The sequence below is a fragment of the Pristiophorus japonicus genome, unplaced genomic scaffold, assembly GCF_044704955.1.
Source record: "Pristiophorus japonicus isolate sPriJap1 unplaced genomic scaffold, sPriJap1.hap1 HAP1_SCAFFOLD_404, whole genome shotgun sequence".
Lineage (NCBI taxonomy): Eukaryota > Metazoa > Chordata > Chondrichthyes > Pristiophoridae > Pristiophorus > Pristiophorus japonicus.
In genome coordinates this window covers 218,386-229,078 of record NW_027253915.1, presented here as the reverse complement: position 1 = coordinate 229,078, position 10,693 = coordinate 218,386, and the positions used below count along the sequence as shown (strand labels likewise).

Here is a 10,693-nt window from a genome sequence, read left to right as displayed (position 1 = left end):
GAGTCTAGAACCAGGGGACACTGTCTCAGAATAAAAGATCTGCTCTTTAGGACTGAAACGAGGAGAAACATTTTCACTCAGAGGGTGCTGAATCTTTTTGAATTAGATACCCCAGAGGGCTGTGGAGGCTCAGTCTTTGAATATATTCATGACAGCGATCGATAGATTTTGGGATATTAATGGCATCAAGGAATATGGGACAAAGCAGGACAGTAGGGTTGAGGTAGAAAATCAGCCATGACCTCATTGAATGGCGCAGCAAGCTCGAGGGGCCGAATGGCAAATCCTGCTTCTAATACTTATGTCTTTTTGAAAGAAACAGAAATAAAAACTATCACGGTGTTTCATCATTAATAGTTGCCCTTAGACCCAAACCTCATCCTCGCTCACCCTGGCCCATCAGCGAACATCAGCCCACAGATTCCAAGACTTTCACTGATCTTACCCTCCTCTGCGGATCGTCCCACACGGCCGCCAACCGCATAGTTCTCCAACCCCGCAGAGCCAAGTAAAACCATCGTTTCAACCTTTTTCGTGCCCCACGGAACTGATGAATCCCTGTCTCCACTCTATTTTTCTCCCCTTGAGCCGGCTGTTCCCACATTGTGGGATATGTGGAATAGCGTGATGCAATAAAGCAGAATCGGCATTGTTTTCTAAAAGGGAAATCATGCCTGACAAATTTGCTGGAGTGCTTTGAGGATGTAAGGAGCAGGTGAATATGGAGGAAGCAGTGCATGTGGTGTAATTAGACTTCGAAAAGGCATTCGATAAATTGCCACATAATAGGTTACTGCAAAAGATAGAAGCTCATAGGTTTGGGAGTAATGTATTAACATTGACTAAATAACAAAAAACAGAGAGTCGGAATAAATGGGGTGCCGCAGGATCTCGGCTTTTGGGTCCTCAACTATTCACAATCTGTATTAATGTCTTGGATGAAAGGACCGAGTGTAATTTAGCCAAATGTGTTGAATATACAAATCTAGATGGAAAAGCACATTGTGAGGAGGACATAAAACATCTGCAAAGTGAGATAGACAGGCTAATGAGTGGGTAAACATTTGGCAGACGGCGAATCATGTGCGATATTGTGAGGTTATCCACTTTGGCAGAAAAAATAGGAAACCAAATTAAATTTTAAATTGAGAAAAGTTGCGAATGCTGCAGTACAGAAAGACTTGGGGAGCCTTGTGCATGAAGCAAACAAATATTCGTATGCAGGTACTGCAATTAATCAGGAGCAAAAATGGAATGTTGGCCTTTATTGCAAGGGGGATAGAGTGTAAAAGCAGAGAAGTCCCGCTACAAATTTACAGATTATTAGTGAGGCTTCACCAGGAGTACTGCATGCAGTTTTGGTACCTGTAGTTATGAGGGATATAGTTGCATTGGAGTCTGTTCAGAGAAGGCTCACTAGAATGATTTCGGAGATGAGAAGGTTGACCTATGCAGATAGGTTGGGTAGGTGTGGGCCAGTATTCATTGCAGTTTCAGGGGAATGAGCGGTGATGATATCGAAACTTGTGACATAATGAGGGGGCTCGAAAAGGTGGATGCACAGAGGATATTTCCACTCATAGGGGAAATTAAAACGATGGGACATAGTCTCAGAAAAAGAGCCGCCCATTTAAAACTAAGATTATAATGTTTTTCACTCAGAGGGTTGTAAATCTATGGAATTCTCTGTTCTAGAGAACTTTGAAGGTTGGGTCATCAAATATATTTCAGGTGGGGATGGACATATTTTTGAAAAATAAGGGTTATGGTGTGCGGGATGGGAAGAAGAGCTTAGTCCATGATCAGATGAGCCGTTATCAAATACAATGACAGAGTGAGCTCGAGCGGCCAAATGGCTTACTTCTCTTATTTTTTATGGTTTCATGTTCTTATCATATAAAACGATAATTTGATACCAAACCACAGAAGGAGAAATTAGACTAGATGAGCAAAAGCTTGGTCACAGAGCTAGGTTACAAAACGTCCTAAAGTCGTGGGGAGAGGAGGAGAGGTTTGAGAAGGAATTCCAGAGATGAGGGTTAAGGCAGCAGAAGGAATGTCCAGCGGTTGTTGAACGATTATAATCAGGGATATTCAAGATGGCTGAATTAGAAGAGTTCCTATATCTCCAGTGGTTATGGGGATGGAGGAGATTAATGGCATTGGGAGGGGCGGGGTCATAACGGAGATGTGAAAACAACAATGCCAATTTTGAAATCCAAGAATTGCTTCAGCGCGAGCCAATATCGGTGAGCGAGCATCAGGGTGCTGGGTAAATGGGATTGATGCGAATTTGGATACAGCCAGAGAGTTTTGGAACGACCTCAAGTTTACGTAGGGTAAATCGTGGGAGGCCAGTAAGGAGAGCGTTGGAGTAGACAAGTAAGATAACGAAGGCATGGTCAGGATTTCAGCAGCCGATTGGTGAAGGTAATGGCAGTGGCGGTCGAAATAGCGAATGGGGGACACTCCTCAAGGAGACAGCTCGCGAGCAAAAGTTTGGCACCGAAGTGGGAGGGAGTTGGTGAAATGCAGTCAACGGCATAGATTAAGAGCCTCAGCTATAGTTTAATTTAATGGAATTATGAGCTTTTCTGTGGAGGACAAGAGGCAACGAAGTTACCTGAGTGCAGCAGAAAAGCAGGAAAGGAGGACGAGAGGAAACGCTTGCATTGTATTTGGTCTCCCGGACTTCTCATATTTCAATAAGTGAATGGTTCACATCCGCTGTTGGAGTGTAAATAATGGAAGTGATATAAATATTATCAGGGCTTTAATCTCTCATTAGATGAATGTTAAGTGCAGATGCGATGTGACTTAAATAATAAGGTGTGTGATTCTTATATAAATCAGAATGTTATCGGAAGTTTGCAGGTTCGCGTCTTGCCCTGGATGCATTATACACTTGTTAATTCTATTTTAACTTTATAAAACCAAACCTCATGTCAAATCATTAGCTTGATGAACAGTTGGCGAACAGCGGTGTACATAAAAGGTAATATTTCACGAATCTCCAGAAAAATATATTCCACTGAGGAAGAAACGGCGAAAGAGAAAAGATGGCCTTCCGTGGATAACAAAAGAAATAAAGGACGGAATCCAATTAAAAACAAGGACAGACAATGTGGCCAAAACTGGTGGGAGGCTGAATATTGGGAAGCGTTTAAAAGCCAACAATTGTTGACAAAAAATGATTAAGAATGGGAACATAGACTAGATGCAAGAAAGATAAAAACAGATAGCAAGAGTTTCTGTCGCTATATAAACATTAAAATCGTGGCTAGTTTAAATCTTGGTCCCTAATAGGACGAGACCGGGGAGTTAATAATGGGAAACATGGAGATGGCAGAAACTCTGAAAAAATATTTTCTATTAATCTTTACGTGAGAGGACACGAATAATATTCCAACAATGGATAGTCAAGGGGCCAGTAGGTCACGCGGCCGTTGCCAGCACCATCCATTGTGTTGTTGTGTATATTGCGAGCAAATTCGGGACAACTGCAATATCAAGGAGTGGATTTTGGAAAAGATGAGCATATTTCGAGTCAATGAACAGATGCGCTGCGATCTGGGTGCGCACCGGCGCAGGCAAGCCCAATATAAATTGGAACACAACAGTTTAACAATTCGGTTATTGCAGCTGAAATCATACTCCTTCTCAAACTATGCAGGATGACCCGGGTTTTTGAGAAAATCCGTTATAACGGGAAAGATTATGAACTGGAACTGACAACAAGCCCATTTAAACAGACACAGAATGATCCGGGACTGCAAGGACATCCCTTTGACCCAGATGCAGAATAACCCTTGACTGACAGCAGTTCCCTTTTTTTCAATAATAAAGTCAGATTTCGATCATCCCTGAAGGCATTTGTGCATAGGGGCTCAGGACCACGCGGGGCAGAGACTGTTATTGAAGCCACAGGTGATAGACAGGCAGGAAGGAGGTAGGGACGTAAAACCAGCCCAGTCTGAAATATATAATTATTTAACATTTTAAGAAAATAAATGCATTTAAATTGCATTTAAAAAATAATTAATTTGAGTTGTTTTAAATAAATAAATAATTGATTCATAATCTATGTATTTTTTGATTGAACGAAGGCTGTGTGACTAGAAGAATTCCATTGGAAATGAGGGGTGCTGTCAATAAATACCCAAACACAGTAAGCCCATGGTGGAAGACAAGCCATGATGGAAGATGTGGGCTACAAGGGCGATGTTTTAAAGTCGCGTGTGTCTTTCTGCTGGATCTGACAGCAGCTGCTTGTGCTGTGAACGAGGTCAAATATAATAGAGCCCAGCGGAGGCAGAACAGAAAAAGCATATTTATTTTATAAGTTAAAAATTTGGGATTACATATAAATATGCACATATATATATACATGTATAAACAAAGTCAGTCAGTCAGTCATGTCTTGTCTTGGATTGATTTAATTTGAATTTGAAAATAAGGATGGACGATGTCATCATGTCACACAGCCCACACGCAAGCCCTGCCTAAAATCGCTATATTTCTAACTTGTGTATTTTCCATTCTTTCAGATGTGGAATAGCAAAATCCCACAGCAGTTTCATCGACCGTCAGAGAGTCCGCGAAGGAGTGGCCAATCAAATCAGTATGGTTTCAAGTTGCATGTAATGCTTTTTTTTCACATGACTGTAAGATCGCACAGCACGTTTGCACACTCTCTAGCTTACACAAACAAACAAACAAAATAAAATACCTTAATCTCCAAAGGCAGGTTTTGAAATTTGAAATTGGAAATTCGGGACAGACAGCACATCCCTTTTAAACAGACACAGAATGATGAGGGTCTGATAGCACACCATTTTAAAGAGACAGAGAATGGTCTCGGACAGAGAGCACATCCCCTTAAAAGGGACACGGAAATAGAATGAATAAAAACAGATAAATATGTAAAACTCGACAGGTCGTGCAGATTTCGTGGAGGAAGAATCCGTTTTCACGATCTGTCGGATAATCATTCCGATATTTCAAAAAAAGTTAAAGATTACAGATGTTTCAACAAAAATAGCGCCTGGAAAAAATACGCAGCGAGAAAGGTCAAATGAGAACGTCTGTGATACAGTGGAACGCAGGAGTGATTAAACAATACATGGCACAATGGAGAAAGGCAAAGTGGGTGGTAATCGGGCAATAACGTAACAAAGGATGGTCCAGAGGAGGTGTTAGTGGGAACAGCAGAACCATTACCAGACAATGGGAGCGGTGCTTATCATCCGATACGTTGAACCTAATGTTGAGGCCAGAAGACGAGAACATGCCTACAAGAAAGTGTGTCACCGCCTTTTAATCAGACCAGACAGCTTTGCCAGCCCGGATTTATTTCCTGTCCGCTTTGAATTCGGCAGCCAAGGGACGAATTCATAAGGCAGCTTCTCTCATCTTTTCAGCTCGAGAGAAACAGGACGCACTCATATTCAGGGCAGAGGTGCAGATTGACGCTGAATGTATGCTTATCCCAATTGAGGTGAATTTATTCGTACAGACAGGAAGATATACTGATCAAGTATTGGCCGGAACCAAACAAGGGTTTAGGTGATGCAACGAGGCACAGAGCCGAGTACCTCTGAGATATTTTAACTCTACTCACTTTGGCGGGTTTCACTTTGCTCTGAGATTTGGATGCTGAAGGAACATCGTCGTAAAATCATACGTTTTAACGTGAAATACGTCTGTTTTCTCACATGTCGAGCGGCTGTTAGAAGCGGAAATTTGAGTAAAACATGGCGGGGATCGTCCGGGATTTGGCCCGTGACATCTCGCATTTACAATGTGATTATTCCGAAGCGAGAATCATAACCGTGGACCAACGAGCCGCCGACAGTGAAAAGCGCAGCTCTCAGATTCTGACGTTGGTGAGAAACGATATTCGGCCGATCGTGCTTGTGCTGTCCCTCAGTGACGTATCTAATTAGTGCCCCTCGCCATTGTCCTGCAACTGTTCTCCTTTTAACGAATATAATATTAATTTGAGATATGACATGAGGAAAGTGTAGCATCCCTGTCATTCAAAGGGGAATTTGGCGATGAGATCAAATGTGAATGTCAAAACTTGGTCAAGGTGCAATCCAACAACGACGAGAATGGGATGCGAAGCCATGCGTGCAGAGCACAAGGGATTAGCAGTCCATCGCCTTAACCTCTCGGCCACCTCGTCTCTGCTATAAGACATCGTCAGCCATTCAATCTCCTGCTTTTTGTATCCAAACAGAAATAATGTGCATGAAAGTCCAATTCACAGCTTGCTCTGCCCGTGCATGCAGATCGACAATGATGAAAACTTGCCATGAGATTCTTTAAGCAAACAGCCTTCCTTCACTGGTGAGTGACTGGGAGAGATGGTTGGATTCTCGGCAGAATCACAACAAAGAATATAAAATTTCACGTAGCGAGCAAAGTTGACCGCGGCAGGACTCGAAACTGCAATCTTCTGATAACTTTGCGGGTGTTAACGAAGTCAGACGCCTTATCCATTAGGCCACGCGGCCGCTGCCAGCACCAATCATTGTGTTGTTGGGTATATTGCGAGCAAATTCGGGGCAACTGCAATATCAAGGAGTGGATTTCGGAAAAGATGAGCATATTTCGAGTGAATGAACAGATGCACTGCGATCTGGGTGCGCGCCGGCGCAGGCAACCCCAATGTAAATTGGAACGCTATAGTTTAACAATTCGGTCATTGCAGCTGAAATCATACTCCTTCTGAAACAATACAGGATGACCCGGGTTTATGAGAAATTCCGTTTTTAAGGGAAAGATTATGAACCGGAACTGACAACCAGCCCATTTAAACAGACACAGAATGATCCGGGATTGCAAGGACATCCCTTTTACCCAGATGCAGAATGACCCTCGACTGACAGCAGTTCCCTTTTAAAAGAATAAAGTGAGATTTCGATCATCCCTGAAGGCAATTGTGCAGTGGGGCTCAGGACCACGCGGCGCAGAGACTGTGATTGAAGCCACAGGTGATAGACAAGGAGGGAGGGACGTAAAACCAGCCCAGTCTGAAACACACAAACAAACTAAAATTCCTTAACCTCCAAAGGCAGGTTTTGAAATATGAAATTGGAAAACCGGGACAGACAGCACATCCCTTTTAAACAGGCACAGAATGATGAGGGTCTGATAGCACACCATTTTAGAGAGACAGAGAATGATCTCGGACAGACAGCAAATCCCCTTAAAACGGAGACGGAAATAGAATGAATAAAAACAGATAAATATGCAAAACTCGGCAGGTCGTGCAGATTTTGTGGAGGAAGTATCCGGTTTCACGTTCTGTCGGATACTCATTCCGATATTTCAGGAAAAAATTAAAGATTACAGATGTTTTCAACAAAAATAGCGCCTGGAAAAAGTACGCAGCGAGAAATGTCAAATGGGAACGTCTGTGATACAGCGGAACGCAGGATTGATTAGATAATACATGGCACAATGTAGAAAGGAAAAGTGGGTGGTAATCGGGCAATAACGTAACAAAGGATGGTCCAGAGGAGGTGTTAGTGGGAATAGCAGAACCATTACCAGACAATGGGAGCGGTGCTTATCATCTGATTCGTTGAACCTAATGTTGAGGCCAGAAGACGAGAACATGCTTACAATATAGGGTATCACCGCCTTTTAATCAGACCAGGCAGCTTTGCCAGCCCGGATTGATTTCCTGTCCGCTTTGAATTCGGCAACCATAGGACGAATTCAAAAGGCAGCTTCTCTCATCTTTTCAGTTCTAGAGAAACAGGACGCACTCATATTCAGGGCAGAGGTGGAGATTGACGCTGAATGTATGCTTATCCCAATTGAGGTGAACTTATGCGTACAGACCGGAAGATATACTGATCAAGTATCGGCCGGAACGAAACAAGGCTTTAGGTTATCCAACGAGTCACAGAGCCGAGTACCTCTGAGATATTTTAACTTTACTCAGTTTGGCGGGTTTCACTTTGCTCTGGGATTTGGATGCTAAGGGAACATCGGCGAAATATAACACGTTTTAACGTGAAATACGTCTGTTTTCTCACATGTCGAGCGGCTGTTAGAAGCGGAACTTTGAGTAAAACATGGCGGGGCTCGTCCGGGATTTGGCCCGTGACCTCTTGCATTTCAAATGTGATCATTCCGAAGGGAGAATCATAACCGTGGACCAACGAGCCGCCGACAGTGAAAAGCGCAGCTCTCAGATTCTGACGGTGGTGAGAAATGATATTATGGCCCATCGTGCATGTGCTGTCTCTCAGATACCTATCTAATTAGTGCCCCTCGCCATTGTACTGCAACTGTTGTCCTTTTGACGAATATATTATTAATTTGAGACATGACATGAGGAAAGTACAGCATCCCTGCAAGTAAAAGGTGAATTTGGCGATTAGGTTAAATGTGAAAGTCAAAAAGTGGTCAAGCTGCAAGCCAACGACGACAAGAATGGGATTCGAACCCATGCGTGCAGAGCACAATGGATTAGCAGTCCATCGCCTTAACCTCTCGGCCACCTCGTCGCTGCGATAAGACGTCGTCAGCCATTCAATCTCAACTTTGTGTATCCAAACAGAAATAATGTGCAAGAAAGTCCACTTCACAGCTTGCTCTGCCCGTGCATGCAGATCGACAATGATGAAAACTTGCCATGAGATTCTTTCAGCAAACAGCCTTCCTTCACTTCAGGTGAGTGACTGGAAGAGATGGTTGGTTTCTCGGCAGAATCACAACAAAGAATATAAAATTTCACGTAGCGAGCTAAGTTGACCGCGGCAGGACCCGAACCTGCAATCTTCTGATAACTTTGCGGTTGTGATCGAAGTGATACGCCTTATCCATTAGGCCACGAGGCCGCTGCCAGCCTCATTCATTGTGTTGTTGTGTATATTGCGAGCAAATTCGGGGCAACTGCAATATCAAGGAGTGGATTTAGGAAAAGATGAGCATATTTCGAGTGAATGAACAGATGCACTGCGATCTGGGTGCGCACCGGCGCAGGCAACCCCAATGTAAATGGGAACACAATAGTTTAACAATTCGGTCATTGCAGCTGAAATCATACTCCTTCTCAAACAATACAGGATGACCCGGGTTTATGAGAAAATCCGTTTTTAAGGGAAAGATTATGAACCGGAACTGACAACCAGCCAATTTAAACAGACACAGAATGATCCGGGATTGCAAGGACATCCCTTTTACCCAGATGCAGAATGACCCTTGACTGACAGCAGTTCCCTTTTCAAAGAATAAAGTGAGATTTCGATCATCCCTGAAGGCAATTGTGCAGTGGGGCTCAGGACCACGCGGCGCAGAGACTGTTATTGAAGCCACAGGTGAAAGACAGGCAGCAAGGAAAGAGGGAGGGATGTAACACCAGTCCAGTCTGAAACACACAAACAAACTAAAATTCCTTAACCTCCAAAGGCAGGTTTTGAAATTTGAAATTTGAAATCCGGGACAGACAACACATCCCTTTTAAACAGACACAGAATGATGAGGGTCTGATAGCACACCATTTTAAAGAGACAGAGAATGATTTCGGACAGACAGCAAATCCCCTTAAAAGGTACACGGAAATGGAATGAATAAAAACAGATAAATATGTAAAACTCGGCAGGTCGTGCAGATTTTGTGGAGGAAGAATCCGGTTTCACGTTCTGTCGGATAATCATTCCGATATTTCTGGAAAAAGTTAAAGATTACGGATGTTTTCAACAAAAATAGCGCCTGGAAAAACTACGCAGCGAGAAAGGTCAAATGGGAACGTCTGTGATACAGCGGAACGCAGGAGTGATTAAACAATACATGGCACAATGGAGAAAGGCAAAGAGGGTGGTAATCGGGCAATAACGTAACAAAGGATGGTCCAGAGGAGGTGTTAGTGGGAATAGCAGAACCATTACCAGACAATGGGAGCGGTGCTTCTCATCCGTTACGTTGAACCTAATGTTGAGGCCAGAAGACAAGAACATGCCTCCAATATAGGTTATCACCGCTTTTTAATCAGACCAGGCAGCTTTGCCAGCCCGGATTGATTTCCTGTCCGGTTTGAATTCGGCAGCCAAGGGACGAATTCAAAAGGCAGCTTCTCTCATCTTTTCAGCTCTAGAGAAACAGGACGCACACATATTCAGGGCAGAGGTGGAGATTGACGCTGAATGTATGCTTATCCCAATTGAGGTGAACTTATGCGTACAGACAGGAAGATATACTGATCAAGTATCGGCCGGAACCAAACAAGGCTTTAGGTTATCCAACGAGTCACAGAGCCGAGTACCTCTGAGATATTTTAACTTTACTCCGTTTGGCGGGTTTCAATTTGCTCTGGGATTTGTATGCTAAGGGAACATCGGCGTAAAATCACACGATTTAACGTGAAATACGTCTGATTTCTCACATGTCGAGCGGCTGTTAGAAGCGAGACTTTGAGTAAAATATGGCGAAACTCGTCCGGGATTTGGCCCGTGATCTTTCGCATTTCAAATGTGATCATTCCGAAGGGAGAATCATAACCGTGGACCAACGAGCCGCCGACAGTGAAAAGCGCAACTCTCAGATTCTGACGGTGGTGAGAAATGATATTATGGCCCATCGTGCATGTGCTGTCCTGAGATACCTATCTAATTAGTGCCCCTCGCCATTGTACTGCAACTGTTCTCCTTTTGACGAATATATTATTAATTTGAGA

General features: G+C 43.4%; 2 non-coding genes across 2 annotated transcripts; both read right to left on the bottom strand.

The window, feature by feature from the left end:
- Positions 1-6,105: 6,105 nt before the first annotated feature.
- Positions 6,106-6,187, bottom strand: trnas-gcu (transfer RNA serine (anticodon GCU)). Its single transcript has one exon. It is a non-coding gene; the product is annotated as a tRNA-Ser (tRNA).
- A 2,256-nt stretch (positions 6,188-8,443) lies between these two features.
- trnas-gcu (transfer RNA serine (anticodon GCU)) lies at positions 8,444-8,525 on the bottom strand. Its single transcript has one exon. It is a non-coding gene; the product is annotated as a tRNA-Ser (tRNA).
- Positions 8,526-10,693: the final 2,168 nt, after the last annotated feature.